The sequence below is a fragment of the Schistocerca gregaria genome, chromosome 1, assembly GCF_023897955.1.
Source record: "Schistocerca gregaria isolate iqSchGreg1 chromosome 1, iqSchGreg1.2, whole genome shotgun sequence".
NCBI classification, from domain to species: Eukaryota; Metazoa; Arthropoda; class Insecta; order Orthoptera; family Acrididae; genus Schistocerca; species Schistocerca gregaria.
This window is the reverse complement of record NC_064920.1, coordinates 714,560,107-714,587,418: the sequence shown is the minus strand read 5'-3', so window position 1 is coordinate 714,587,418 and position 27,312 is coordinate 714,560,107. Positions and strand designations below refer to the sequence as shown.

Genomic DNA, 27,312 nt, shown 5'->3' with positions numbered 1-27,312 from the left:
GGTAGCGTTTTCGCTTCCCGCGCACGGGGTCCCGGGTTCGATTATCGACGTGGTCAGGGATTTTCTCTGCCTCGAGATGACTGGGTGTTGTGTGTCTTTCATCATCATTTCATCCTCATTCACTCGCAAGTCACCGTAGTGGCGTTAAAGAACTTGTGGAGCGGCGGCCGAACCGCCCCGCGAGGGGTCTCCCGGCCACCAATGCCATACGCTCATTATTATTAACGACCGGGAGCAGCGTTTGGCTAGAGTCGTCATTGCTAAGAGACAAACGACACTACGTGAAACAACCGCAGAAATTAATGTGGTACGTACGTAAGGTAACGTACCCGTTAGGACGGTGCGGCGAAATCTGGCGTTAATGGGCTATGGCAGCAGACGAACGACGCGAGTGCCTTTGCTAACAGCACGACATCGCCCGCAGGGCACCTCCTGGGCTCGTGACGATATCAGTTGGACTCTAGACGACTGGAGAACTGTGGCCTAGTCAGCTGAGTCCCGATTTCAACTGGCAGGAGCTGATCGGAGGGTTCGAGTGTGGTGCAGATCCCAAGAACCCATGGACCCAAGTTGTCAACAAGGCATCGTACAGGCTCATGGTGGCTCCATAATGACATGGGCTATGTTTACATGGGACGGACTCAGTTATCTAGTCCAACTAAACCCGTCATTGACTGAAAGTGATTACGTTCGGGTACTGGGAGTCACTTAAGGGGTTCGTCTTCTCAATCAGAGATGGAATTTTTATAGATGAAAATGCGCCATGCCATCAGGCCCCAATTGCTCTTGACTGGTTTGAAGAATATTCTGGACAACATGAGCTATGATTTGGCCATCCAGATCGCCCGACATGATTCCCATCGAACATTTACGGGACATAATCCAGAGGTCAGTTCGTTCATAAAATCCTGCACCGGCGCGGCGGCACTTTCGCAATTATGCTATGAGGGATTATGGCCCAATTTTTCTACGGGGGACTTCCAACGACTTGTTGAGTCCATGCCGCGTCGAACTGCTGCACTACGCTGACCAAAAAGAGGTCCGAGGCGATCTTGGGAGATATCGCATGATTTCTGTTATCTCAGTGTAAGGCTTTCCTCACGCTTCCACTTCACAATACCAGTATACCTGAGAATATGTAAATGATGTAGGCAACGGACCTTTACGATTATGGCCTGATCATACTCACTTTTCTCTCCTGACTCCTTTCGGAAAAGGAGAAAGGAAACTTTTCAGTGATGATGATGTTTAATTCATGTATTTATCCAAGACGTAAGATAAATAGTGGTATCGACTTTGGGAAAGTGGTTTTCGGAACGAGGACAATAGGAAGCCTTTGCGTAAGTAAAAGGGCCATTGATATTTAGTGAATAACCCAGATTGGACATTTATCACGAGCCTACACTTTCTATCTGTCTGGAAATGCATTCCCACGCGGCTGCTACGATCGTAGCTTCGCATTCTGCCTCGGGTATGGATGTGTGTGATGTCCTTAGCTTAGTTAGGTTTAAGTAGTTCTAAGTCTAGGGGACTGATGACCTCAGATGTTAAGTCGCAAAATGCTTAGAGCCATTTGAACCATCTGAAATGCATTCTGCGCATCCTAGCACTAGCTATACAACAGTGCTGCTTCGGCTCATTATTATTAAAGGCACAAAACTAATGTTATAAAGCTCGAGTACTTCGTTCTCTTAGACAGCACACGTTCTTCACTGAAGAAGCATATACAAAAGCCGGCCGGGGTGGCCGAGCGGTTCTAGGCGCTACAGTCTGGAACCGCGCGACCGCTACGGTCACAGGTTCGAATCCTGCCTCGGGTATGGATGTGTGTGATGTCCTTAGCTTAGTTAGGTTTAAGTAGTTCTAAGTCTAGGGGACTGATGACCTCAGATGTTAAGTCGCAAAATGCTTAGAGCCATTTGAACCATCTGAAATGCATTCTGCGCATCCTAGCACTAGCTATACAACAGTGCTGCTTCGGCTCATTATTATTAAAGGCACAAAACTAATGTTATAAAGCTCGAGTACTTCGTTCTCTTAGACAGCACACGTTCTTCACTGAAGAAGCATATACAAAAGCCGGCCGGGGTGGCCGAGCGGTTCTAGGCGCTACAGTCTGGAACCGCGCGACCGCTACGGTCACAGGTTCGAATCCTGCCTCGGGCATGGATGTGTGTGATGCCTTTAGGTGAGTTAGGTTTAAGTAGTTCTAAGTTCTAGGGGACTGATGACCTTAGAAATTAAGTCCCATAGTTCTCAGAGCCATATACAAAACATCTGTCATGTTCCTGGCAATCCAATGTGCAGTAAGGTCTGTGAAGCGAAGTATCTATACCAAAGGCCAATCATGGCCTACCATATGCACCAGCCACGCTACACATCATGCGTAGACATTACGCGGGTGGCATGAGAATGAGCAGTTGTATAGAGGTCGCTGCCGTGTTAGAAAGACAGCGCTACGTTGCCAGGTGAATAGGATACCTTTTTGTATGAGCTGTCGTCTGACTTTGTGATAATAGTCAGCGAGACAGTCGAATGCAGGATGGGCGAGACATGCTACGTATGCGCGTTTGATCGAGGGCATAACGCGCTTTCCCGATGCATCCTGCACGTCATCTCAAAATCCAGGGTGAGACCGGTCCTTTCATGTGACATCCTGTCAAGGACGTACGGTCAACAATTCAGGGCAGATGGCCATCGCCAGCGTCAAGTGCCGAGAGCAAAATCATGTTTACGATTGTAGTTGTAGTCGACCACAGAGTAATTTACTGACGGTTAGGCCGGGTGACCACGATACAGCAAATCACTCCCTAATTCAGTGCTGGACAACAACAACTTGTAAGAAATGACACAATCCAGATCCAAATTCTGCAAGGTACAGAAGCCACCGTCCCACTTGCGTAACTGTGCTACCTCTGTTCATTGCGTGCGACAGGCCATAACCAAGGACGAGCGCAAGAGTTCATCTACATTTATACTCCGCAAGCCACCCATCGGTATGTGGCGGAGGGGACTATGAGTGCCACTTCGTTACCTCCCTTTCCTGTCAAAAATGGTTCAAATGGCTCTGAGCACTATTGGACTTAACATCTGTGGTCATCTGTCCCCTAGACCTTAGAACTACTTAAACCTAACTAACCTAAGGACATAACACACATCCATGCACGAGGCAGGAATCGAACCTGCGACCGTAGCAGTCGCGCGTTTCCGGACGCGCGTTTCCTGACTGAGCGCCTAGAACCGCTAGACCACCGCGGCCGGCTCCCTTTCCTGTTCAAGTCGCGCATGGTTCGCGGGAAGAATGACTGCCGGAAAGCCTCCGTGCGCGCTCGAATCTCTCTAATTTTACAATCGTGATCTCCTCGGGAGGTATAAGTAGGGCGGAGCAATATATTCGATACCTCATCCAGAAACGCACCTTCTCGAAATCTGGACAGCATGCTACACCGCGATGCAGAGCGCCTCTCTTGCAGAGTCTGCCACTTGAGTTTGCTAAACATCTCCGTAACGCTATCACGCTTACCAAATAACCCTGTAACGAAACGCGGCGCTCTTCTTTGGGTCTTCTCTATCTCCACTGTCAACCCGACCTGGTACGGATCCCACACTGATGAGCAATACTCAAGTATCGGTCGAACAAGTGTTTTGTAAGTCACCTCCTTTGTTCATGGACTACATTTTATAAGGACTGTCCCAACGAATCTCAACCTGGCACTCGCCTTACCAACATTTAATTTTATATGATCATTCCACTTCAAATCGTTTCGTATGCATACTCCCAGATATTTTTCAGAAGTAACTGCTACCAGCGTTTGTTCCGCTATCATATAAAAATACAATAAAGGATCCTTCTGTGTATATATTCGCAATACATTACATTTGTCTATGTTAACGGTCAGTTGGCACTCGCTGCACCAAGTGTTTATCCACTGCAGATCTTCCTGCATTTCGCTGTAATTTTCTAATGCTGCAACTTCTCTTTATACTACGGCATCATCCCCGAAAAGCCGCATGGAACTTCCGACATTGAACTCTGTAATGGTGGATTCAGCGTATGAAAAAGTCAAAACAATCTTCAGTGAAATTAAAGGGAAAAGTGCCAACATCAAGAGTGCAAGAGAAATCACACTATTAAATGCAGAGGAATGAGCGGATAAGTGAAAGAGCCTGTAGGGGAAGAGCTGAGTGTGCTCCCTGCCACCGTTGGATCAGCAGCTGCCAGCAGCAAGTCGTATACTCCTAGCTCACTTATTTGTTACATAGTTTAATTCTTAATTTCTGCCGGCCGGTGTGGCCGTGCGGGTCTAGGCGCTACAGTCTGGAACTGCGTGACCGCGCCGGTCGCAGGTTCGAATCCTGCCTCGGGCATGGATGTGTGTGATGTCCTTAGGTTAGTTAGGTTTAAGTAGTTCTAAGTTCTAGGGGACTGATGACCACAGATTTTAAGTCCCATAGCGCTCAGAGCCATTCTTAATTTCTTTGCGTGTTTTTGGGTGCTTGCATTGTTTACTTCATAAATTTCGGGCGTATTATAGTATTAGAGAATTGTAGCATCGCGTTTTAGTACCTGAATAGTATAATTCGCGTAGTCGTTTGTCTTCTGTTTTTGTTTTGAACGGCCAGTGTCGGTTGGTCACAGCCAGTGTGCTCCCTGCCGCCGTTCGATAGCAGCCGCCAGCAGCAAGTCGTATACTCGTAACTCACTTATTTGTTACATAGTTTCGTGTAGGAGGTGTAATTTCGAGTTTTAGTTACTGTAATCGTAAATTCAGGCAGATTGTAGCTCAGTCGTTAGGCAATTGTACAGGTCAGTTCATACATTCTTTGCGCGTTTCCCTTGCGTTATCTAGGCACGGACTCGTCTTTCAGTAACTGTTGTTCAACATCGATTAGAATGGACAGGGACTGTGATTGCTGTGTTCGGATGAGGGATGAGTTGGCATCCCTTCGCCCACAGTTGCAGGCGGCGCTGACTTCGGTCGCGCAGCTTGAGGCTGTTGCCAATGGGCACCACTGTGGGGAGCCGGACTTGGGTATCACGGGGATGTCAACCTCGTCCCGTCTGTCCCCAGATCGGTCTGCCGCTCTGATTGCCCCGGTTGCTGTCCACAGTGGGGCTGAGCCCTCGCCTGGTTTGATTGGGAGGTCGTTCCAAGGCGTGGCAGGCAGCGAAAGGCGTCCCCGGAGGCTGATCAGAAAGCCTCCCCGGTACTGTCTCTGGCTGAGCCAGATGCAGCTGCCTGCCCTGTTTCAGAGGATGATTCTCAGCCGTACAAGGTCCGGGCAATCGCAGAGTGCGGGCTTATTGGTAGTTGGGAGCTCCAATCTTAGGTGCGTAATGGGGCCCCTTAGGGATATGGCGGCTACGGAGGGGAAGAAATCCAGTGTGCACTCCATGTGCACTCCGTGTGCATTCCGGGGGAGTCATTCCTGATGTGGAAAGGGTCCTTCCGGATGCCATGAAGAGCACAGTGTGCAGCCAGCTGCAGGTGGTGGCACATGTCGGCACTAATGACGTGTGTCGCTTTGGATCTGAGGAAATTCTCTCTGGATTCCAGCGGCTATCTGATTTGGTGAAGGCTGCCGGTCTTGCTTACGAGATGAAGGCAGAGCTCACCATCTGCAGCATCGTTGACAGAACCGACTGCGGACCTTTGGTGCAGAGCCGGGTGGAGGGTCTGAGTCAGAGGCTCAGACGGTTTTGTGACCGTGTTGGCTGCAGATTCCTGGTGGTGGGGTTTCGGGTTCCGCTGAATAGGTCAGGAGTTCACTACACTCAGCTGGCGGTTACACGGGTAGCGGAGGCTGTGTGACGTGGACTGGGCGGTTTTTTAGGTTAGAAGGCCTCGGGAAAGTACAGGGTGGGCTGTATGGTCTGGCAGGTGGCAGTTGACGGTAAATAACGAAAAGTGTGAGGTGATCCACATGAGTTCCAAAAGAAATCCGTTGGAATTCGATTAATCGATAAATAGTACAATTCTCAAGGCTGTCAGTTTCTAAACATTCATGGTGGTGTCTGTTTGTTCTATATCGTGTCTCCCTACCACTTTCGCGCAACGACGCTCTGAGCGTGTTTTTTGGGGAATTGACTGGTTTGTACCTGGGACCTGTTGCTGGTAAGGAGACGCCAGACCACACATGGCATGTAGAATTCAGAAGAGTTCAATGAGACTAGCGATGATATAACCAAATACTTTATGATCTCAGCGTCAGCTCCACTGCACTCCCTGTAAAAGAATCTTAATACTAACTAAATCTAGTGGAAGGGGTTCAAGGCTTTCCTATTTTTAGTTAGATGGTAAAATAACGTCGAAAAAGCAGTTACGTTTACCATTGGAAATTTTATTCTACTCACAAAACATCGATTATAAATTGCACTATTGATAAAAGGAAGTGTTTTAATACAGGATGGTAAAAACCAACTGCGTTCAATAAAAATGTGAACGAATATTCCCTGAATGGGTTTCCAAGTTCTACAATGGACCGAAGGATGACCTATGCCATATCACATCTATAATCTAGGTTTAAATTAAGTTTCACAAAAGAGCAAACTATCAAAATGGTCTACAGTGACCCTCAATTATCTTTAATTACTTATCTAACTTGTCGTAAATTACAGTTGCTGATGTGGCTTCTCAATAACTATGTAACGGAAAAATCATCGCGTTTCAGATTTTTACTTCAAGTGGCAAATGTGAACACCATGAGCTTTAATTGACGATCGACACTAGTATTACGCAAAAAGGGGGTGTAACAGATGAGACTTCTGCAGTTCTGAGTGAAGCTTTATGCGCTGTTATGCGGCATCGCGTGCGTTCATTACCTTGTTGGTGTTCGTCAGGTAGCGGCGGCCGGCGCAGTAGCCATCCAGCTCTCCGTCTCGGAACTAACTCTCCTCCTAACTTCCCCTTACTACAGTTTACCGAAGTTGGTTTAAAAAAAACTATCTGGCTATGTTTTCATCTGACCAATCAGGGTCTCAATGTTAACCTTAAGCTCCGCCTACAAAAATTCTGTCTATCCAATGAGAAACGTTATACTTTTCGTGGTGGGGCAATGTTTTTAAAGTTTGCAACGTAGCAGAGACGCGAAAAAGTCTCACGCTGAAACCTGCAGCTGGTGTGGTCCTTTTAGCGTTATCTTAAGATCTATACTGTTCTTCTGGAGGGCTCCATCTTTTAACATGGGCTGGGGGGTGGTCCTAATGCACAGACACGCGAAAAAGTGTCACGCTAAAACTTGCGGGTGGTAGTGGCCCTTTTTGGGTTACCGTAAGATCTATACTGTTTTTCTGGAGGGCTCTAACTTTTAACAAGGCTGGGGGGTGGTCCTTGACGTAACAGAGACGCGAAACCGTCTCACTCTAAAACATGCGGGTTGTGTGGCCCTAGTGGTTATCTGGCGACGTGGGTGTCCAGTCCGTCCCTTATCGTAGGGCCTTCTAGCTTAACACGGTTCTGCTCTCGGCTTCTGTTCTCATTTCTCCCCTCGGAACTGCGCCTGCCTCATGGTGGGAAGGTATGACATGCATTTAGGCATTCTTGTGTTAGTCTGTGGTATTCCATTTGCTCACTCGTTACTCGTATTACTTTGGTTAATTTAGTGTCACGATTTATTCGGAGTTATGTGACATACTACTGGATTTACTTATTATGTGAGGGTTTTCATGGAAGGTGTTGGATTTGCCTGACACCTTACAAATTCAACTAAGTACCTGGGTATAAATACTACGAACAACTTCAGTTTTAAAGACCACATAGATAATATTGTGGGGAAGGCGAGCCAAAGGTTGCGTTTCATTGGCAGGACACTTAGAAGATGCAACAAGTCCACTAAAGAGACGGCTTACACTACACTCGTTCGCCCTCTGTTAGAATATTGTTGCGCGGTGTGGGATCCTTACCAGGTGGGATTGACTGAGGACATCAAAAGGGTGCAAAAAAGGGCAGCTCGTTTTGTATTATCGCGTAATGGGGGAGAGAGTATGGCAGATATGATACGCGAGTTGGTATGGAAGTCATTAAAGCAAAGACGTTTTTCGTCGCGGCGAGATCCATTTACGAAATTTCAGTCACCAACTTTCTCTTCCGAATGCGAAAATATTTTGTTGAGCCCAACCTACATAGGTAGGGATGATCATCAAAATAAAATAAGAGAAATCAGAGCTCGAACAGAAAGGTTTAGGTGTTCGTTTTTCCCGCGCGCTGTTCGGGAGTGGAATGGTAGGGAGATAGTATGATTGTGGTTCGATGAACCCTCTGACAAGCACTTAAATATGAATTGCACAGTAATCATGTAGATGTAGATGTAGAGCTGCTTTATGACGTATAGAAGAAGAAAATAGAGTTAATTAGGAAGACATATGGATCCAGTATTAAAATTTAACAAAGCTTTGGAAGAACTGCTATCAAATAAGTTGGAAGATAAACATTACTTTGAAATTTGTAAAATCATTGGGGACAAGGGCAACCAAAGGATTATTCAAGTTGGTTTGTAGAAAATATGAGTCTGGATTCATACCTTCAACTTTCGAAAAAATGCTGTCCTCACAACCCCGAAGGCAGCAAGGGCACGTAAATGCGAGAACTATCTCACCGTCATCTTAACTGCTCATGCATCCAAGTTGCTGACAATAACAGTATACAGAAGAATATAAAATAAAATTGATGGTCTGTTAGATGACGATTGTTTCCGTTTCGGAAAGCTAATAACACCAGAGAGGCAGTTCTGATGTCGTGGTTGATAATTAAAGCACGGCTTAAGGAAAATCAAGACACTTTCACAATATTTGTCGATCTAGGAAAAGCGTTCAGATATCTAAAATGGTGCAAAGTGTTTGAAATTCTCAGAAAAGTAGATATAAGGTATAGAGAAATACGAAACAAGAACCAACGGTGAAAAATAAGAATAGAAGACCAAGAACGAAGAGCTTGGATAGAAAGGGTGTAAGACAGTGTTTGTAGCTCTTCACGCAAACAGATCAACCCATTCATCGAAGAAGCAATGACGAAATTAAAGAAAGGTTCAGGAGTGAGATTAAACGTTGTGGTGAAAGGATACCGACAATAAAATTCTCTGATGACATTTCTAGCTGCAGAAGTGAAGAAGCGTTATAGGTTATGTTAAATGGAATGAACAGCCTGAGGATAGACTGAGAGCAACCCGAAGAAAGGTGAAAGTAACGAGGAGTAGCAGAAATGTAATTAGCGATAAATGTAACATCAAAATTGGGAAGCAAGACGAAGGCGAAGTGAAGGAATTTTGCTGCCTTGGAAGCACAATAACACATGACAGACGAAGCAAGGAGCAAATAAAAAGCAGACTGGCACAAGCAAAGAAAGCATTCCTGGTCAAAAGAAGCCTAATAGTATTAAACATCGGTCTTAATTTGAGGAGGAAATTTCTGAGAATGTATGTTTAGAGTATAGCATTATTCTGAAGTGAATTCTGGGAAAACTGAAAAGAAGAGAATTGAAGCATTGAACATTAGGTGGGTTAATAAGAAACGAGGAGGTTCTTGGTGAATCGGCTAGGAGGGGAACATACGGAAAACACTCACTACAAGGAGGACACGATGACAAGACACGTCTTAAGATATCAAGAGATAACCTCAATCGTACTTGGGTAACAACTGTAGGGCAAGACTGAGATTGGGATGCATCCAAAAAAATAATCGAGGACTTCAGGCACAACTGCAACTCTGAGATGAAGAGGATGGCGTAGGTGAGTTGTTCGTGGCGAGCCTCATCAAGCCAGCTAGAAAAATGATGACCAAAAAAGGAAAAAAATGGCCAACATTGGATATACGATGGGGCGAAACGTCTTTACTGCAAACGCTCCATATAACGATTGTGCATTCGAATACATGAGAGGAGCGGCGAGGGCGGGGGGGAGGGGGGCAGATATATAAGGATACAAACATAATAAAAAAAATTATTGCGATCAAGAAGAGAAGAAAGTATATACAAACATATGACCTAATACCTTTATAGCTCGAGATAGAAGTTCGTTGAACAGCTACGAAATAGCGTTGACAAAATTGACTAAAATGGTGTCACAAACTGTTCGCACAATCAAAATATTTAACTTATTATTGCAAGTCTCTAATGTACATGTTCACAGTTCCATCCTTGAAGCTATACAATGTGACCCAGGTAATGATAACATAACGTGATCGCCCAGACATGGTTTGTGTAGTGTGCTAATATGAACGGTGGATAATGTTTTACGTTTTGCTGACAGAGATGGGAGAGCAGTCTCGTAGATGCTACATACACCGTTGACAAAGCTCTCTCACTGCCCGAGATCAGAAGAAAATTGTGCTACTCATTATGCCAGTCCAGACAGACTACGCTCCGCGACTACTTCCCACCTGGGTGTTGGCCGTTACGTAAAACTAGACACGATCCTACTGCTAGTACCCGAGTTCGAGGCTGACATGGGGTGTAGTCTGAATGTTACTACGAGAGTAGCAGCTGCCTCTATACCAGGTACAGCGAGTACAGAGTGCACTGTGACTGCCCTGAAAGCTGGCCCCTAAGATTCTCAAGCCTATCCCGATTTCCATGATAATTTATTACTTACTGACGAGGCGGATTCTGCCGAGAGGATCATTTCAGAGTAGCACTTGCCCCCTTCATCCTCAACTATTTGTTCAGTATATTCCAATCTCTGTTTTCCCCTACCGTCTTTACTCTCTGCAGCTCCATTTACTATCATGGAAGTTTCTGCAGAGAACCTCCTCATTTCTTACCAGTCCATCGGTTTTTCAGCATTCGTCTGTATTACTACATCTTAAATGCTTCGATTCTCTTCTTTTCCTTCCAACCGTCCATGTTTCTCTACCGTACAATGATTTACTCCAAACACAAACTTTTAGAAGATTTTACAGCAAGTTACGACCTATGTTAGGTTCTAGTAGTCTTCTTTTGGGCAGGAATACCCTGGTTGCTGCTGCTAATCAGCTTTTGATGCCTTTCTTTGTTTGTCCGTAACGTGTTATTTTACTTCCAAGTTGCACAATTCCTTCACTTCGTCTACTTCGTGAGCACCAATTTTCTTGTTAAGTTTATCACTAATCTCATTTCTGCTACCCCTTTTTAGTTTCGCTTTTTTATCAGTTTACTCTCAGTCGATATTTCGAACTTGTTAGACTGTTCATGCCTGTCAAGAGGTCATGTAATTCTTCACTTTCACTGCGGATAGCAACGTTATCAGCGAATCTTAACTGATGTCCTTTCACACAGAATTTGTATCTCTCTTGTGAACCTTCCTTTTATTTCCATCATTGCTGCTTCGATGTATGAGCAAATGATTGCATCCCTGTCGTACACTCTTTTTAATCCGAGAACTTCGTTCTTGGGTTTCCATTCTTATGGCTTCCTCTTGGTTCTTGTACATATTGTATATCGCCCGTCTTTATTTATGGCTTACTCTTATATTTCTCAGAATTTAGGATATCCTGTACGATTTCCCGTTAACTTCTCTTAAGTCGTGCATCTATTATCAGTCGCACTGTAAGAACGCTTCTCTGGTCTCTTAACTTTTCCAAGAGTCAAACTGATCGTCATCTACAAGATTCTTAATTTTCTTTCATAATTTTATGCTCATTTATCGTGTAAAATTTGAAAATTCCCCGGCGAATCAATTGTTCAAAAAGATTTCGGCTTGCAGCCGGTCGTCGTAAACTTCTTCGCACGATATTTCGGCTGGACAACTGCCAGCCATCTTCAGGTGAGCCGAACGAGGACTGACGAAGACGTTCTCCGTTCCGTCTTATATAGTGCGCTGATAGTACTGCCGCGCATGCGTTGCAGTCGCGGAGACAGAAGAACCACACCGCCCAGCAACAGCGCCCTCGCTGGTGGAACTGCGAAACTCAGGTGCCGTCGGTATTGTCGCTGGCCGCAGGTATCGATGTCTTCTGGGGTCTTCGTCTCGAGAAAATTTCTGTGATGACGGGATTCCATGCATTATTCAATTGGTAACCACTGTCCCGGTTCATTAAATTTCCAGCACTGCGTATTTCAACGGATTCTTTAATAATGGAGTCCCAAAAGTTGTTGCTGTGGCCAAAATCGAAGTTTTGTCGTACTCTATTGAATGTCCGTTAGAAATACAATGTTCCGCAACTGCAGATTTACTGGGTTGCAGTAGACGGGTGCAACGTTGATGTTCTGTACAACGCTCTTCCACAGTACGTGTTGTCTGTCCTATATAGGCCATACCGCACTGACACGGTATTTTGTAAATTCCTGCCTTCCGCAGCAACAGATCATCCTTCACCGAACCTAGCAAATCTGAAATCTTAGAAGGTGGACGAAAAACAGCTTTCACATGAAAAGTATTTAGAATCCTTGCTATTTTAAAAGAGATATTACCAACGAAGGGAAGAAAAGCTAGGGACTTGGCTGGCGCACTCTCTTCTTTATCCACTTGCCGGTTCCTGGCTCTAGTTGCGAAGGCCCTGTTAATTTGCCGGGTCGAGTAACCATTGTCTCTGAACACCGTCCTTAAATGTGCAAGTTCCTTAGGCAAATTTTCTGCATCCGACACCGTGTGTGCCCTGTGCACAAGAGTTTTAACTACACTCATGCTTTGGGATGGGTGATGGCAACTGGAAGAATGCAGGTGCAAATCAGTGTGGCTCCCCAGAGGGGACAGAGGGCTGCCCATGGAGAAACCGTCAGACTGTTATTTCCTCAACTTATTTTATGTTTAACCAGGAATTTTTTGAACAGTCTGACGGTGTCGCCATGGGCAGCCCTCTGTCCCCTCTGGTGGCTAACCTTTTCATGGAGGATTTTGAAGAGAGAGCAATTGAATCAGCGGTTTGTAAACCAACTATTTTCTGGAGGTACGTCGATGATACTTTCATAGTCTGGCTCAACGGAGAAGAAAAGTTAATGGAGTTTTTTCATCATCTTAACTCCATCCATCAGAATATTCGATTTACCATGGAACTAGAGAAATATGGTGTCCTTCCATTCCTGGATGTTCTGGTTAAACGGAAGAGTGACGGTTCGTTGGGACACTCTGTTTACCGAAAGCCGAGTCACACTGATTTGTACCTGCATTCTTCCAGTTGCCATCACCCATCCCAAACCATGAGTGTAGTTAAAACTCTTGTGCACAGGGCACACACGGTGTCGGATGCAGAAAATTTGCCTAAGGAACTTGCACATTTAAGGACGGTGTTCAGAGACAATGGTTACTCGATCCGGCAAATTAACAGGGCCTTCGCAACTAGAGCCAGGAACCGGCAAGTGGATAAAGAAGAGAGTGCGCCAGCCAAGTCCCTAGCTTTTCTTCCCTTCGTTGGTAATATCTCTTTTAAAATAGCAAGGATTCTAAATATTTTCATGTGAAAGTTGGTTTTTGTCCGCCTTCTAAGATTTCAGATTTGCTGGGTTCAGTGAAGGATGATCTGTTGCTGCGGAAGGCAGGAATTTACAAAATACCGTGTCAGTGCGGTATGGCCTATATAGGACAGACAACACGTACTGTGGAAGAGCGTTGTACAGAACATCGACGTTGCACCCGTCTACTGCAACCCAGTAAATCTGCAGTTGCGGAACATTGTATTTCTAACGGACATTCAATGGAGTACGATAAAACTTCGATTTTGGCCACAGCAACAACTTTTTGGGACTCCATTATTAAAGAATCCGTTGAAATACGCAGTGCTGGAAATTTAATGAACCGGGACAGTGGTTACCAATTGAATAATGCATGGAATCCCGTCATCACAGAAATTTTCTCGAGACGAAGACCCCAGAAGACATCGATACCTGCGGCCAGCGACAATACCGACGGCACCTGAGTTTCGCAGTTCCACCAGCGAGGGCGCTGTTGCTGGGCGGTGTGGTTCTTCTGTCTCCGCGACTGCAACGCATGCGCGGCAGTACTATCAGCGCACTATATAAGACGGAACGGAGAACGTCTTCGTCAGTCCTCGTTCGGCTCACCTGAAGATGGCTGGCAGTTGTCCAGCCGAAATATCGTGCGAAGAAGTTTACGACGACCGGCTGCAAGCCCGAAATCTATTTGAACACATTGTTCTTGTCAGCACTTGAACGGACGAGCTGTAAAGCTGACTACGATAGCTATCACGCCTATCTTCCCTTCCTATCTTTGGGATTCTGTGGATGATATTTTTTGCGAAAATCTAATTGAATTTCTCCAGTCTCGTAGATGGTTACATACTAACTTCACTAGTCGTTTGATTGCCACTTCCTCCAACGATTTTAGAAATTACGCAGGAATATTATCTATCTCTTACTCCTTATTTCATCAGAAGTCTTCTGAATCTTTGTTAAATTCTTTAATACACTATGTCTTCTACACTGAAGAGCCCAAGTAAACTGATGCACCTGCCTAATATCGTGTAATCCCCAGCGAGCACGCAGAAGAGCCGCAGCATATGTGGCATGCACTCGACTGATGTCTGAAGTGGTGCTGGAGAGAACTGACACCATTAAACCTCCAGTCATGTCCATAAATCCGTAAGAGTACGAGGGTGTAGAGATCCATTCTGAACAGCACGTTGAAAGGCATCCCAGATACTCCCAATAATGTCCAAGTCTGTAGAGTCTGGTGGCCAGCCGAAGTGTTCAAACTCAGAAGAGTGCTCTTGGAGCCACTCTGTAGCAGTTCAGGACGTGTAGGGTGTCACATTGTCCTACTGGAATTGCCCAAGTCCATCGGAATGCACAATGGTCATTAATAGATGACAGGATGCTTACGTACGCGTCACCTGTCAGAGTCGTATCTAGACGTATCAGAGGTCCAATATCACTCCAACTGCACACGCCCCACGCCATTTTAAAGACTCTACCAGCTTGAACAATCCCCCGCTGACATGACATTAGATTTTCTCCATACCCGTACGCGACCATCCGCTCGATTCAATCTGAAACGAGACCGGCCAGGCAATATGTTTCCAGTTATCAACAGTCCTATGTCGGTGTTGACGGGCCCAGGCAGGCGTAAGGCTTTGTGTCGTGTAGTCATCAAGGGTACACGAGTGGGCCTTCGGCTCCGAAAGCCCGTATCGATGATGTTCCCGTTGAATGGTTCGCACGCTGGCACTTGTTGATTGCCCAGCATTGAAATCTACATCAATTTGCGGAAGGGTTACACTTCTGTCACGTTGAATGATTCTCTTCAGTCATTGGTCCCGTTCTTGCAGGACCATTCTCCGCCCGCAGCAATGTCGGAGAACTGATGTTTTACCGGATTATTGATATTCACGACACACTCGTGAGAAAGTCGTATGGGAAAATCATCACTTCATCGCTACCTAGGAGATTCTGTGCTCCATCGCTCGTGCGCTAACTATAACACCACGTTCAAACTCACTTAAATCTTGATAACCTGCCATTGGAGCAGCAGTAACCGATCTAACAACTGCACCAGAGACTTGTTGTCTTCTACGGGCGTTGCCGACCGCACCGCCGTATTCTGCCTGTTTACACGTATGCGTATTTGAATACTCATTCCTATACAAGTTTCTTCGGCGCTTCAGTGTATATCGACTCGCATTTCGTCTTTCTCTCACGTCATCAGACAATCACACAAGTCCTCCTGCTCGCAGATGACTCTTTCCGCCTATCTGCTATCTCTCTCTTTCTCTCTCTCTCCCTCTCTCTCTCTCTCTCTCTCTCTCTCTCTCTCTCTCTTCTCGGCGTTTAACAGTGGATTTTGCTCTTACTTATTTTCACTGAAGATTGTTCTGACTTTCCTAGAGGAACTTCAGTCGTTCGGTCGACCATTTCTTTTCGATTTTGTCAAACATCACGCTGCCAATTCACCTTAGCTTTCTTGTCCTTCCTATTTATTTCAATCCTAAGTGGCTTATACCGATGTATTCCGTTTCCTGTCTTTCCGTGAATATTTCTGTACCTCGTTCTTTTGTCTATCAGTTTATTTCATCTGTTACCCACAGTTTCTTCTTAGTTGCCTCCCTTGTCTCTGTATTCTGTATTTGTCTGTCCATCATCCGTGATTGTCCCTTTTTTTTTCTTTTTTTTTTTACAGAGGACCATTTCTTTTCAACTCAACTGCCTACTATGTTATTTGTCGACAGAGTATTTACAACCTTCAACAGTTTCTCATAATTCATAATGGTTCAAATGGCTCTGAGCACTATGGGACTCAACATCTGAGATCATCAGTCCCCTAGAACTTAGAACTACTTAAACCTAACCAACCTAAGGACATCACACACATCCATGCCCGATTTCTCATAATTGCTCAGTACTTCAGTACCCCAGTACTTTTGATTCTTTCAGACTATTCTCTTTTGCTTTAGTCTAGTTTTCATCATTAGTAAATTGTCATCCAAGTCTGTATTTGTTCCGGGTTACCCCTTACAATCCAGTATCTGATTTCGAAATATCTGCTTGACCACTATGTACTTTATTTGGAGTCTTCATCTGTCTCCAGGCCTTTTCCAAGCATATCTTCTCATGTCGTGATGTTTGAACAGTGTAATCGCTATTAGTAGCTGACATTCACTGCGTAACTCAGTTAGTCTCTGCTCTCATTCATACTACGAAACTACATTCCCCCATAACTCTGTTTCCCATTCCGTCCCCTACTACTGCATTCCAGTCGCCGATGGCTATTAGAGTATCACCTTCCTTTGCATACCAAAATACTGGTTCAGTGTCACCAAATACTTTGTCTGTTTCTTCATTTTCTGCTTGTGATGTCTTATTTTTTTGTGTTGTTTTTGTCATCAGTTTACTGACTGGTTTGATGCAGCCCGCCACGAATTCCTTTCCTGTGCTAACCTCTTCATCTCAGAGTAGCACTTGCAACCTACGTCCTCAATTATTTGTTTGACGTATTCCAATCTCTGTCTTCCTCTACAGTTTTTGCCCTCTACAGCTCCGTCTAGTATCATGGAAGTCATTCCCTCATGTCTTAGCAGATGTCCTATCATTCTGTCCCTTCTCCTTATCAGTATTTTCCACATATTCCTTTCCTCTCCGATTCTGCGTAGAACCTCCTCATTCCTTACCTTATCAGTCCACCTAATTTTCAACATTCGTCTATAGCACCACCTCTCAAATGCTTCGATTCTCTTCTGTTCCGGTTTTCCCACAGTCCATGTTTCACTACCATACAATGCTGTCCTCCAGACGTACATCCTCAGAAATTTCTTCCACAAATTAAGGCCGGTATTTGATATTAGTAGACTTCTCTTGGCCAGAAATGCCTTTTTTGCCATAGCGAGTCTGCTTTTGATGTCCTCCTTGCTTCGTCCGTCATTGGTTATTTTACTGCCTAGGTATCAGAATTCCTTAACTTCATTGACTTCGTGACCATCAATCCTGATGTTAAGTTTCCCGCTGTTCTCATTTCTACTACTTCTCATTACCTTCATCTTTCTCCGATTTACTCTCAAACCATACTGTATACTCAGTAGACTGTTCATTCCGTTCAGCAGATCATTTAATTCTTCTTCACTTTCACTCAGGATAGCAATGTCATCAGCGAATCGTATCATTGATACCCTTTCACCTTGTATTTTAATTCCACTGCTGAACCTTTCTTTTATTTCCATAATTGCTTCCTCGATGTACATATTGAAGAGTAGGGGCGAAAGGCTACAGCCTTGTCTTACACCCTTCTTAATACGAGCACTTCGTTCTTGATCGTCCACTCTTATTATTCCCTCTTGGTTGTTATACATATTGTATATGACCCCTAATTTTTTCATAATCTTGAACAGCTTGCACCATTTTATATTGTCGAACGCTTTTTCCAGGTCGACAAATCCTATGAACGTGTCTTGATTTTTCTTTAGCCTTGCTTTCATTATTAGCCGTAACGTCAGAATTGCCTCTCTCGTGCCTTTACTTTTCCTAAAGCCAAACTGATCGTCACCTATCGCATTCTCAATTTTCTTTTCCATTCTTTTGTGTATTATTCTTGTAAGCAGCTTCGATGCATGAGCTGTTAAGCTGATTGTGCGATAATTCTCGCACTTGTCAGCTCTTCACTTGTGTGAATGATGCTTTTCCGAAAGTCAGATGGTATATCGCCAGACTCATATATTCTACTCACCAAAGTAAATAGTCGTTTTGTTGCCACTTCCCCTAATGGTTTTAGAAATTCTGATGGAATGTTATCCATCCCTTCTGCCTTATTTGACCGTAAGTCCTCCAAAGCTCTTTTAAATTCCGATTCTAATACTGGATCCCCTATCTCTTCTAAATCGATTCCTGTTTCTTCTTCTATCACATCAGACAAATCTTCACCCTCAGAGACTTTCAATGTATTCTTTCCATCTATTTGCTCTCTCCCTTGCATTTAACAGTGGAATTCCCGTTGCACTCATAATGTTACCCCCGTTGCTTTTAATGTCACCAAAGATTTTTTGACTTTCCTGTATGCTGAGTCTGTCCTTCCGACAATCATATCTTTTTCGATGTCTTCACATTTTTCCTGCAGCCATTTCCTCTTAGCTTCCCGGCACTTCCTATTTATTTCATTCCTCAGCGACTTGTATTTCTGTATTCCTGTTTTTCCCGGAACATCTTTGTACTTCCTCCTTTCATCAATCAACTGAAGTATTTCTTCTGTTACCCATGGTTTCTTCGCAGCTACCTTCTTTGTACCTATGTTTTCCTTCCCAACTTCTGTGATGGCCCTTTTTAGAGACGTCCATTCCTCTTCAACTGTGTTGCCTACTGCGCTATTTCGTATTTATGTATCTATAGCGTTAGAGAACTTCAAACGTATCTCGTCATTCCTGAGAACTTCCGTATACCACTTCTTAGCGTAATGATTCTTCCTGACTAATGTCTTGAACTTCAGCCTACTCTTTATCACTACTATATTGTGATCTGAGTCTATATCTGCTCCTGGGTACGCCTTACAATCCAGTATCTGATTTCGGAATCTCTGTCTGACCATGATGTAATGTAATTGAAATCTTCCCGTATCTTCCCGTATCTCCAAGTATACCTCCTCCTCTTGTGATTCTTGAACAGGGTATTCGCCATTACTAGCTGAAACTTGTTACAGAACTCAATTAGTCTTTCTCCTCTTTCATTCTTCGTCCCAAGCCCATATTCTCCTGTAACCTTTTCTTCTACTCCTTCCCCTACAACTGCATTCCAGTCGCCCATGACTATTAGATTTTCGTCCCCCTTTACATACTGGATTACCCTTTCAATATCCTCATACACTTTCTCTATCTGTTCATCTTCAGCTTGCGACGTCGGCATGTATACCTGAACTATCGTTGTCGTTGTTGGTCTGCTGTCGATTCTGATTAGAACAACCCGGTCACTGAACTGTTCACAGTAACTCACCCTCTGCCCTACCTTCCTATTCATAACGAATCCTACACCTTTTATACCACTTTCTGCTGCTGTTGATATTACCCGATACTCATCTGACCAGAAATGCTTGTCTTCCTTCCACTTCACTTCACTGACCCCTACTATATCCAGATTGAGCCTTTGCATTTCCCTTTTCAGATTTTCCAGTTTCCCTACCACGTTCAAGCTTCTGACATTCCACGCCCCGACTAGTAGAACATTATCCTTTCGTTGATTGTTCAATCTTTTTCTCATGGTAACCTCCCCCTTGGCAGTAGCCTCCTGAAGATCCGAATGGGGGACTATTCCTTAATCTTTTGCCAATGGAGAGATCATCATGACACTTCTTCAACTACAGGCCACATGTCCTGTGGATACACGTTACGTGTTTTTAATGCAGTGGTTTCCATTGGCTTCTGCATCCTCATGTCGTTGATCATTGCTGATTCTTCCGCCTTTAGGGGCAAGAGAGTGCCCTGAACCTCTATCCGCTCCTCCGCTCTCTTTGACAAGGCCGTTGGCAGAATGAGGCTGACTTCTTATGCCAATGATGATTATTTATCAAAATTTAGGCTGTGGCGGGGATCGAACCTGGGACCGAAAACGTTTTGATTATGAATCAAATACGCTACCCCTAGACTGAATGTATACATGAACTGTTTATGGCAACCAACATTCTGTCCTATCTTCCATTCATAACGAATCCTATTGCTGTTTTGCCATTTTCTGCTGTTGTTGATATCATCCTACTTTCATCTGTATCTTCTTTGTTTTTCACTTCACTGACTCTCACTACATCTACACAGACATTTTGCATTTTCTTTTACAGATTTTCTAACTTCCCTACCAATTTCAAAGTTATGACATTTCATGCCCCGACTCTTAGAATGTTACCCTTTTGTTGGTTGTTCAATCGTTTTCGCATGGTTACGTCCCCCTCGGAAATTCCGTCCTGGAGATCAGAAAGGAGGACCAGTTCGGAATTTCTTGCCACTGGAGAGATAATAATGACACTTTTTCAACTACAGGTCACATATTCTGTTGATAGATGCTATATATATCTTTGATTCAGTGATTTTCATTGCCTTCTGCACCCTCATCGTACCATTGATAACTGCTGATACTTTCCCCTTTTTAGGGCAGTTTCGGGCCACAGTAGGGGCAAAAGTGGGTCCAGAATATTCGACCTCTCTGGCAAGGTAGGTGTTATAGGGAGGATAAATGCCTCTACCAGAAGTTTCCGAAAGCCGTTGCTGATCACTTTTATTTTTAGTTTAAGCGGTGGCTACACTGGAACGCAGGATGGAGGAAATTTTGATTACTAATCTGCAACGCTACTCTTATAGCACTGTTTTTGTTGTGCCACACTTACTGCTGTGAATTTCACACATCTCATGTAAGAAAGCGTAAAATGATCCGTCAGTGGATGCAAGCCTGGTAGGGTAAATCGACAGATAATAATTTACAGTGTAAAATCCAAAGGGGATGCTTACTTCAGTATACAGCAGCTTGATGCACTTTAAACAATAAAAAACTCTTATGTACTACAATAAGACAGGAAAGACGGTTAGTGTTTAGATCCTTTCGCCGACGACTTTACCGGTGTCAGAGCAGGAAGACAAACTGAAATTGAACATAGAGGGGGAAGGAAGTCATTTGTACTCTTTCCAAACATGCATCAGCTTTCACCAGTAATGGACAAGTGCTGTGTACGTGTGTGTGTGTGTGTGTGTGTGTGTGTGTGTGTGTGTGTGTGTGTGTGTGGTGTTTATTTTGCATGTTGAGAAGCTGATAAGCTAGTCTATTGCAGAGATTTTTCGGCCACAGCACTTCTTAAAATGTTGTCGCTACCGTCAATGAAACTTGTGCTAAGGCAGCCCGAAGTTTGGATTGACAGCACTGATGTACCCAGGCGCCAAGAAAAAAGAAAGGACGCAAAGCTGCTGTCGCCTAAAGCGATCTACGAGTTTCACGAAATACGAAAACTCGATAAATGGACGGAAACATCAGTTCGCTCATTACGAAAGTAAGTCCAGTGATTTTTGTTTAACAGGCTAACGCATAGCGCGGTAATACAATACTCGTGGTTCGCGTAACAGCACCAGTGCAATTAACGTTTTCGACGTTTACTGAAAATATTCAGTAAGATTTCCTTAAATCACACGAAGGACGCGAACAGCCTGTTGACAGCGCCGAGGCCTTGGTCGCGCCGCTGCATTTTCCTGCTGCGCCCATTCGCGGATTTTGCGCGACCGCAGGCTGCCTTTGCCGTTGCACAGGTTCCCGGTTGTTAGGCGAGACAGCGGGGCCTGCACGAGCGCCCCTGGCGGCCGGCGCGCGAGTTATCCGTGCAGCTGTCACGCCGGTTCGCACATGGCAGCAGCCTCCAGCCCATCCTGCAGGTTGGACAAGTAGCGGCCCGGCTTTCCTCGCGAAGGGCGTTACCGTCGCGTTTCACCGCATTCCAGGTACAGTACGCTCACTAGTTCTAAGCTTTTTCCCAGGCCTGAAAACCGATAATTTTATCCTACTTAGTGCATTCTTGAAGGCGCGGTTGCCATCGAGAGAATAGACACCGTCTTGTCTAGACAAAAGGGAGGCGGTGGGAATAACGAGCGGTGGAACTGAATGAAGTGTTGCTAGAGAAACAAGCCAATCCAACAGACCAGCTGATTAACCCTGTTACGCCGGCGTGTTCTTGTTGTGATCTGTAGTCTGAAGACTGGTGCTTGCAACTCTCCACGCTAGATGTACCTGTACAAGTCACTTCATTTCTGCATCAATATTGCATCTGAATGATCTTATTGTAGCATCCCTTCATTACTATACTGATGATCCCTTGATGCCTCCCATCAACCGATGCTATCTTTTAGTTACGCCACCATTACCTTTTTTTTCTCAAATTCGATTCAGTGACTATGAGTTATCCCATCTACGTACCTCATTTTAAGCATTTTCTATAGCACATTTCAAAAGTTTCTATTCTCTTCTTGTTTGAACTACTACCCTTCCACGTTTCATTGCTGTGCGAGGCTATACTCCAGACGAATACTTTGAGAACCTCAAATTTATGTTCGATGTTAGCTAATTTATCTGTCAAGGGCATATTTCTTGCCATTGCTTGAGTGCAATTTGTCTCTATTTTCTATGGTGAGGAAATACTAAATTAGGATGGGAACGTCGAAAGTCTTAGGTGTCCGTATTGACAGTTAAAACTAGAAAAAAGCATAGGTTGTAACTCCGAAAACAACTTACTTCAGCCACATTCGCACGTAGAATCATTGCAAATCTTGGGGAGACAGAAAGTAAGTTGACATATTCTGCATATTTTCTTTCAATAATGTCATATGGAATCATGATCTGGGGTAACTCGTCTTTAAGAAAGTAAGTAAGTCTTCTTTGCGCAAAAACGTGCTGTAAGAATATGTGGTTCTCACCCACGACCATCTTATAGACATCTGTTCAAGCAGTTGGGTATTCTAACTACTGCTGCACAATATATTTTTTCCTTTATGAAGTTCGTAACGAGCGGTTCTAGGCGCTTCAGTCCGTAACCACGCGGCTGCTACGGTCGCAGGTTCGAATCCTGCCTCGGGCACGGCTCAAAAAATGATTCAAATGTCTCTGAGCACTATGGGACTTAACTGCTGAGGTCATCAGTCCCCTAGAACTACGTAAACCTAACTAACCTAAAGACATCACACACATCCATGACCGAGGCAGGATTCGAACCTGCGACCATAGTGGTCGCGCGGTTCCAGACTGTAGCGCCTAGAACCGCTCGGCCACTCAGGCCGGCCGTCGGGCATGGATGTGTGTGATGCCCTTAAGTTAGATAGGTTTAAGTAGTTGTAAGCCTAGGGGACTGATGACCTCATACGTTAAGTCCCATAGTGGTTAGAGCCATTTGGAGTTTGTAAATAATCCACTGCTGTTCAAAAGGAGCAATGATGTATATAATTACAATATCAGAAGGGAAAATGACATCCTCTTCTCCACATTAAGGTTGTGTTTAGCACAAAAAGGGGTGCACAACGCGGCAAATGCATTTTTGATCACTTACCCAGTGATAAAAAATGTCTGACAGCAAAGTAAAATTTGTAAACAGAGAGAGTTTCTTCTTGATAACTCCTCTCATTCCTCAGAAGAATTTACATTGCTGTAATGTGTTACAGGTGGTGGGCAGGAATACATCTGTATATCTTTCTCTTTGAAAAACTTGAAACGTTCAGAATTTAACCATATGTAAAAACTAATTTGCGATGTGAATGTAAAATATCGTTTCACGTTATTACGATCTGTCGTGAAAAATTATACATGGAACATGTAATAAACCAAATAAATCGAATACTACCTTTAGTTCCTAATTTAGTAATCTAATACCCTCAGCATCATATTGTTTAATTTGATTACATTCCATTTGCTTTACTGTTCCTGATAACCTCTTTTCAAAACATTTTCTATACCGCTCAACACTGCTTCCAGTTCCTTTGGCCATCTCTTGCTGTACTCGTATATAGCTAAAATATTTCAAGCCGCTGTAAATCGAATTGTAAGTATACAAATCGTCCCAGGATGATACAGAAGAAAAAGGCAACGTAGGTAACAAGACTACCATGTAGTCGATGCCAAATCATTTAAGCTCCAGAGTACGACGAACAGACGTTATCACAGATTGCCACTGTAAGCACGATAACGTGGAATCTCTGAACATGTCATGAACTGCTTTCAACTGATACACCATAACGCCTCCCCGAAATTGTATTTGTGGACGCTCGGATACCAAAATCGACAATCTGCATTTTCCTTGCTCCCTTTGACTACAAGAACTGTTAGATGGTGAGTCTGGACTGTGGCTCTGTTCCTTCCTTTAGCGAGTCACTATGCAAATTTAGCATCAGATGATGCAGATGGTATCGGATTCCAGAAAAATGAATCATTGGCCTCACAAGTGTATAGTTCTATCATAAATCTTGGAATGATTCAAAAATATTATTTTGTGATCCGATACGCCGATAAATTAGGGAGTATAAAGTACCATTGATGATCCTTTTCACGGTTCGATAAGCGCAATGCTGTCTGGAAAAGCTGTTTTCCGTCGGGTGCATGTGGACTATCCTCGACCAGGCGATCTCTTTTTCCTCTGACCTTCCTGCGTCTCGCATACCAGGCCAAGCGTGACCGGCAATAGTTGATTGATTCTGCGATGGTAGCGGTCAGTGTGGGTTCCGTCACCTTGTATGCAAGCACTGCTTAACGTGAAACAGAACTGTGACGGTGTAATGAGTCTGACGACAGGTACAAGGTAACTTCGACAGCGGCATAACATTGTGATAGCATTACATTAACGAACAGCTGTTCACGGCTGTCAGCTGCTCTCCTCTGCAAACCACTGTGTGGAGAATACTATTTGTGCTACACTTACTTCTCGTTCCAGTCACGCAAGGAGCGTGTGTGGAACGACTGCTTGTTCAACTGTAGGAGAGCTGTTATTTGTATACTTCAATCGCAAGATGTCTTAGGAATATTCCACAGGGAAATTCCACAATGTAAAACATTTTTTTTTTAATATTGGCGAATATCTTGGAATCCAGCACTAGTGCTGAGACAACTGAATCAAAATATGCAAACCGTTTGTCTCTACCACTCGCCAATTTTTAGATGCACTCCTTCAAACATGCGTATTTCAGTGGAACATGACGTAGGTACTATACCAGCTTGGGGCCCGTTGCTTCGCTCATGTAGACTCTATGATCTGCACAGATTTTTATGTTGTTCACAAACCGCAATACCTTCTCAACCATTCATGTTAACTGAGGCCATAGAGACATCGTCTTTTCCCAATGTACTCATGACCAAGATCCGATTCTGGTAGCTGGAGTCGGAAGATTTCCTTAATCCTGCCTTTCGAGTTCTTGTGATGATATTCCCATAAAAACTCCCATCCCTTATTTCTGATCAAAGAGTGAAATAGCAGATTTCATATATTTAGCTTTAGAAATGTTTTAATGTAGCAATATATTTTCTTAAAAATTTTCGCCCCCTATTTTACAACCTTAGGAGCTGAATATTCAAAAACACCGAAACACTTTTTTGTTACTAACCGAGAATTCAAATATCAGTTTTCATAGATGTGGCTTTAAAAGTACTTTAGTAGTTCTTTGATAATGATTTACATTAAAAAAATACTTTCATCCGCTGCCATACCCTCTTAATGGTTGAACTTCCAAAAATGCTCAAACACGTATTTTTTATCTCTGATTGAGAAACCAAATACCAATTTCCGTTGTTCTACCTTCAAAATTGCCTTAATAGCAATATACTACCAAATAACTTTTCATCCCCTATTTCTTCGCCCCCGCCCCCAGCCCCTTAGTAGTGAAATTTCGAACAATCTCTTCTTAAGCAATGTGTACGGTGTAAGATCGAATTTAAAGTTTGTCAGTGGTGTGGGTTGGGCGGCGATGAGTCACTAAATCAAGTCAGGTCCTATTTCACCCCCTTAAGGGTTGAATTTCTTAAAACAGCGAGATACGTATTTTTAGGTCTAATTTAAAAACTAAATACAAATTTTTAGAGATTTAGCTTCAAAAATGCTTTCATGCTGAAATATTTTCATTAAAACTTTCATCTCCTATTTCATCCCCTTAGTGGTTGAATTTCCAAAAACACTGCAACATGCACTTTTTATTTCAGTCCGAAAAATGAAATACCAATCTTCATAGAAGCAGCTGTAAGAATGCTTTAGAAGTTCAATAAAGATTTATTTAAAAAAAATAGCTTTCACTTGCTATATCACTCCCACAGGATTAAATATTAAGAAATGCTGAAACATGTATTTGTTTATTTCTGGCCGAGAAACCGGATACCAATTGCCATAGTTATCGCGTCAAAATTGTCTTAATAGTGACATATTTTCAAAAATCGTTTCACCCCCTTAGGTTTGGAATTTCCAAAAGCCCCTTCTTAAAAGGTAGCAGCAGTATAAGACGAAAATCTTTTGCAGATTTTAAGTTTCTGTCCTTAGCAGTATGGGCTGGGCGATGATGAGTCGACCAGTTAGGACATTTCATTTTACATAGAGAGATAGGAATACCTAATCGGAGATACAACACATACAAAGTCCAAACACACCGGAAACGATTATTTAATCCAAGGTGTTTGGTTTGAATTGCTTGGCTGTACACTTGAGTTGAGCATTTAGTACGGCACGCTCTCTCCTGGCGTATCAGTTGGTCTATGGACTGCTCTGTTACGATCACCTGCCTGGTAGCCTATTGGTCCAGTTTCGGAATGCATTCCAACTGGGATTCTGCGTGGCATGGTTTCGACAAGTCCTTGGTAGGTTTCCGAAGGTATGTGGGAACAGGTGTCTACGTTGGTCACACAGATCCCGTAAACAACGGCCTGTTATTTGTGGGTATGGAGCTGCTGCCCAATAGCATCCCAGATAAATTTGATCAGGTTCAGATTAGCCGAATGTGGTGGCTAATACATCGTCAGTTCACCATAACGCTCGATTCTGATCTTTCGACGCATTCGGCGAAGGCGTCAAACATTAAGGGATGCAGGTGATCTGCAATAATGCTGTCGCGATGCCTTCGGTTACGACCATAAATCTCCTGAAAACCTAGGTGAATATCTCTTATAGCGAAATACTGTCAACTTGCAGCCATATCAAGGTGCATGTTTCGAGAAGCCATTCGCCTAGCTAATAGCATATCCAGACACGGTCATTGACCTGGTATAGCATGTAACGTCCCCTTAGAAACATTAATTAATTACTGTGCTGATAAACATCTTATGTTATTTGATTTTCAAACAGCTGAGCAAAACTGAACGTACTCAGACATTCACTAAAGTGACATACAATATTTTTAGCGCAACGCAATCTGACTTTCAGTAATCCCTACAAATGAATGGCCCTGACTAACAATAACCAATACCTTTCATGAATTCTTACCTCACAAAAATC

General features: G+C 43.8%; 1 protein-coding gene across 2 annotated transcripts in view; it reads left to right on the top strand.

Moving 5' to 3' along the window:
• LOC126365964 (lipopolysaccharide-induced tumor necrosis factor-alpha factor homolog) overlaps window positions 1-27,312 on the top strand; it is a 175,115-nt gene that overhangs the window by 55,519 nt on the left and 92,284 nt on the right. Inside the window, exon 1 of one of the 2 annotated variants that reach the window (XM_050008763.1) lies at window positions 21,695-21,805. The exons of the other annotated variant lie outside the window; for it this stretch is intronic. The gene's annotated coding sequence lies outside the window, so the exon portion shown is untranslated. Of the gene's footprint in view, window positions 1-21,694; window positions 21,806-27,312 lie in introns of those variants that run through there. 2 annotated transcript variants of the gene reach the window in all.